At 41.9% G+C, this 5,275-nt stretch overlaps 1 pseudogene; it reads left to right on the top strand.

Moving 5' to 3' along the window:
• The first annotated feature begins 2,686 nt into the window (after positions 1-2,686).
• LOC145539544 (protein-cysteine N-palmitoyltransferase HHAT-like protein pseudogene) lies at positions 2,687-5,028 on the top strand (annotated as a pseudogene).
• The last annotated feature ends 247 nt before the right edge of the window (positions 5,029-5,275 follow it).

Consider the following 5,275-nt stretch of genomic DNA (forward strand, 5'->3'; position numbering starts at 1 on the left):
TCATTAGTATTATGTATGTCCACATTTAGTTTCCCCAACTATGTGAAAGCTTCAGAGTAGACTCATATTTTCTATTTCTTTTGTGTCTTATCTCTTTAGAGAAACTGATACTATAATACCCTCAATAAATATTCCTGACAGGCCAAATATTGACTGACAGAAGCAACTGGATAATATATCCCATGTTATCTTCTCAGTGAAAAACACTAAGTAAATCCATCAGTGTTATTATATTGCTCCAGTGTGTGAATAATATAATTGCTACTGTTGATTGAATATCATCTTTACACATTATACTATACTTTCTAAACAAACATGGCTTTAAGTTGCCACGTAAATGCCCCAGACTTCCAAGTTTCTCTCTCTAGCCTGAATCCCATTTTTGAGCTCCAGACAATTTTGACTTAGATCCTTCACAGACTTTTTACACTCAACATTTCCAATATTACATTATTCTTAAAACACTCCTTACCACTGACTTCTATACACACTTCCAACCCCCACCCTACCCTGCCTCTACCGTGTATCTAGCTACTCCTCCATCTTCTTTACCAGCTCATCATTTTCCAACTGGCCATTAGGTATTGCAGTTACTCAAGGCTGGGGCATCCTTGGTGGCTCAGACAGTAAAGAACTGCCTGCAATGCAGGATATCTGGGTTTGATCCCTGGGTTGGGAAGATCCCCTGGAGGAGAGAATGGCAAACCACTGCAGTATTCTTTGGAGAATCCCAGGGACAGAGGAACCTGGAGGGCTACAGTCCATAGGGTTGCAAAGAGTCAGACACGACTGAAGTGACTTAGCATGCGTGGACACGCACAAGGCTGAGTTCTAGGTTCTCTCTCTCTTTAGCTTAGACTTAACTAATATTATATTTTCAGCCCAGGCTGCTCCATATATTCACCTCTTCAGTATCTCCTCTTGGAGGTCTCTGAGGCCTCTGCATACTCAATATGTTGCTACCAAGCAACTCATTCTCTCCCCTGTCCTTTCACTTTGCCCTAGAGCAACAGCAAACTGATCCTCTTCCAGTGATCCTTGCCTCAGTGAATCCATCCAGTCATGTAACCAGTAACCTAGGAATTAGCTTTGACATCTCCCTTTCCTCCCTTTTACTGAATCCATCACCAAGTTCTATCCCTTTCATCACTTCAGTATGTCTCAAATTCATCCACTTCTGTCCATTCCCATAGCCTTTACTCTAGACCAATTGCCATGTTTTGCAATAGTGTACTCACACCCACTTTTGTCCTATTTCATTATCTAAGCCACAGGCAGAATGACCATTTTGAAATATACCTCACCATGTTAAACACAGCTTAACACTGGCTTCATGTTGCTTTAGGGATAATGCCAAGACTCCTAAAGTGGCTACAAGGCTGCCAGTGGCTATAAGACTTGACCTATTTCTCTACCTCATCTTATATCACAAATATCCTAGTTTTTCCTACTCCAGCCTCAATGGCTTTATTCTACAACTGCAAACCAATAATTCTGTTCTTGTAAACCAGTGAATTTCATTTGCAGATATGTTTTATTTTAGGCAAAGCAAGCACTTTACAGTTCTTCAGTTTAGCAGCTCCCTCTATTATCTTACCGGAGAAGGAAATGGCAACCCATTCCAGTACTCTTGCCTGGAAAATCCCATGGACGGAGGAGCCTGGTAGGCTGCAGTCCATGGGGTCGCTAGGAGTTGGGCATGACTGAGCGACTTCACTTTCACTTTTCACTTTCGTGCATTGGAGAAGGAAATGGCAACCCACTCCAGTGTTCTTGTCTGGAGAATCCTAGGGACGGGGGAGCTGCTGTCTATGGGGTCGTACAGAGTCGGACATGACTGAGGTGACTTAGCAGCAGCAGCAGCTATTATCTTACACATTTGTCAATATAAGTGACCTGCCTGAACCCTGGAGGGGCATAGTATGGTAATGCCTTTGAAGTTGTGATTAGACCCTTGAAGACCCCAAACTCTTCTACCATTAGCTCTGATTCTTTTTTCTGGAACGCCTGTTTTTTGGCCATGCCATGGGGCATGCATGATCTTAGGTCCTCAATTATGGGACAGAAAGTTTGGGTTCAATCATTACTTCCTTAAAGAAGGCTTCTCTAAACTTGTTTAGGTCATTCCTCCTTTTATGCTCTTATATCATCATGCACTAAGCCTTTTCTCAGAAGTACTTATCCCAGTTTCAATTTTACATAAATTTCTCTGGTTTTTTGATTAAGCTCTCCCTTTCCCACTAGAATATAAACTCCCTGAAGTGTAGGGACCAAGTTTTTATTTACTGTTGTATCTCTGACTCCTAGCACCTGTATAAGAAATACCTGTTGACAACAATAAAAATAAATGAGGTCAGTTCTTTAATTTCTAGTTCGTTGCTATATCTAATTGTAACTACATTGAGATAATGTAGTTTGTCTTCTGAAATACTCAGAAAATTCTTACTCATTTTTCAAGGCTCAGTTCAAGTCTCTAGATTTTTCTAATGTTCCTCCCACCACCCCATCCCAATAGACCTGGCCTCTCTCCTCTTTGTACCTTATAGTACTTCTTGCACATCCCTAATATTGGATAGATACTGACAAATTATACTTTTTGTATATACTTTTTTTGGAACTGCTTGCTCTCTTACAAAAGTCTTTGTAGGAATTTTATCTTATTTTTATAGCTTGACCACCTAACATAATGGCTGGCATACAGTAGGTGGACAGTAAGTATGCATTGGTTGGATGAATAATGATCTGTTCTGCAGGTCTAGGGGTGCACATACTAAGGAAATGAAAGGAATATAGCGCATACTAAGTGCTGAGCACTGTGGTAGGTCCTTTGCTGAAATGATCTTATTTGATATTGACATCATATCTCAGGGGAAGTATCACTCATATTTTATAGATTAAAAACTGAAGCTCAGGCTTTTATTGCCTTTAAGATCATTTACCTGTTAAGTAGAGAAGCAGACAGTCATGTTTCTGTTTGTTTTCACTATACTGTGTTAGAAATTTAATGTACAGCTTTGGTGGGCTGTAGACAAAGGCAATTAGAAAATGTTACTTATCATTTTTTGAATATCTGATCACTAATGCCATAATTTAAAAAAAGACACTGTTTCCTAAAATTCCTGCTTTCAGGTCCCTGGTGGTCCAGTGGTTAAGACTCTGTGCTTCCACTGCAGAGGGCATGGATTCAATCCCTGGTCTATCCCTGGTTGGTGAAATAAGATCCCACTTGTCACGAGGAGCGGCCAAAAGAAAACAAAAAAATCAAACCATATAAAATATTGTACAATGAAATGAAAGGTGTAACCCCCCCATCCTTCATGCATTCCACTCTACAGAGGTAATCTCTGCTGACAATTTCTCGTGTATCCTTTCAGAAATTATTATGGTATTCCTTCTAATATACTAAAATGCTATACTTTATATACAATAAAAGAAAATGTGGATGTTTAATTTCATGTGAAGTTGTATAGCATCTAAAATATTTTAAATTTTGTTTATGGATACATTCTAGTAATCACGCAAAGATCATGTTGCATGAGTGCCAAGTCGCTTCAGTCATGTCTAACTCTTCGCGACCCTTTGGACTGGAGCCCACCAGTCTACTCTGTCCATGGTATTTTTCAGGCAAGAATACTGGAGTGGGTTGCCACGCCCTCTTCCAGGGTATCTTTCCGACCCAGGGATAGAACCCAGATCTCCTTTGGCTCCTGCATTGCAGGCGAATTCTTTACTGCTAAGACACCAGGGAAGCCCAGATTATATGTTATATATGGATAAATTATACAGTTCAGTCGCTAAGTCATTTGTGACTCCGTGGACTACAGCACATCAGGCTTCCCTGTCCTTCACTATCTCCTGGAGTTTGCTCAAACTCATGTCCTTTGAGTCAGTGATGCTATCCAACTATCTTATCCATGGATAAATTATATATGACTCCAAAGTTATTTAAGTTATAAGGCATCTCTGATATATGATGCTTATACCTGGTAAAAATAACTAAATAAAAGTTAATGATCTATGGTCTAAAGAGACTACTTAACGGAAGACTTAAAAAGACAGCTAAGGTTCATGACAATGTTTGTTAAAATGGGGCCTCCTCTGGAAGCTTTAGACCCCATGCTCCACAACAAGAGAAGCTACTTCAATGAGAAGCTTGCGCACTGCAGCTAGAGAGTAACCCTGCTCACCACAACTAGAGAAAGCTCCCCCTGCAGCAAGGAAGAGCCTGTGCCCCACAAGGAAGACCCAGCGCAGCCAAAAAAAATAGGGGTCTCTCTTGGATTTTGGGAAGCTTGGGTTGGGGTGGGGAGTGGGCAGGGATGACCCCCTGTCCGCAGCTGGCTTAACCTACTCAAATTTGGTGTATGACTGGGTGAAGGTGGCCATCCTCTTCAGCGCTGTCAACACCATGGTGCACCTCGACCCCTTGAACCCCCGCCAGCCTCCCCAGCATATCACAGTGCTCTACATTTTTGAGGAGATGCACTTTGACCTTGGCATCAATGACTGGCTCTGCAAGTATGTATATGACCACATTGGTGGGGAGCACTCTGCAGTGATCCCAGAGCTGGCAGCCACTGTGGGCACATTTGCCATCACCACTCTGTGGCTCTGTCTTATGATATTGTCTACCTGTGGTCATGCCTTAACTGCTTTGGCCTCATCTTTGAACTCTGGGTACAGAAGCTGGCAGAGTAGGGGCCTCTAATCTGAACCGAAGCCTCACTTTTAGAGTGGATGTTCTGCAGGCTCCAAGCTATCTTTGGGGCCATGCACTTCTGAGCCATCATCATGCACAACCATGTAAGCCTGAAGAATCTTGAGTTCACAGAGCTGGTCGCCCAGTGCCTGCTACCCACAGGGTTCCCAAAGATCATGCTAGCTGTCCTATTTGTCACCTACTGTGGTGTCCAACTGGGGAAGGAGCCAGAACAAACCCTGGCACAGGAGGAGGAGCATAAGAAGGACAAAGAGAAGCCAGAGGAAGAGGGAGGGGAAGAAGGAGAGGTCCTGCTCAGCTATTCCTGATTCCAGGTCCAGGCTCGGTCAATGGGCCTGACTGATAGAATATAAGACTTTTCCATCTCTAAAAAAATAAAGAAAAAAATGGAACATTGATTTCTCCCTCTTTCATGAAATGTTGGGGTATATGTGGGGTTGAGTGAAGCTTTCAAAGAAGACTTTTTAGGTAGTTATTGCTATATTCACTCTATATGATATTCACGTATTATCCATATTTTTAAAAAAACCTTTGCCAAACATTTGGCCTTTGGTA

Source organism: Giraffa tippelskirchi, chromosome 2 (genome assembly GCF_054371585.1).
Source record: "Giraffa tippelskirchi isolate mGirTip1 chromosome 2, T2T-mGirTip1v1.2.pri, whole genome shotgun sequence".
NCBI lineage: Eukaryota > Metazoa > Chordata > Mammalia > Artiodactyla > Giraffidae > Giraffa > Giraffa tippelskirchi.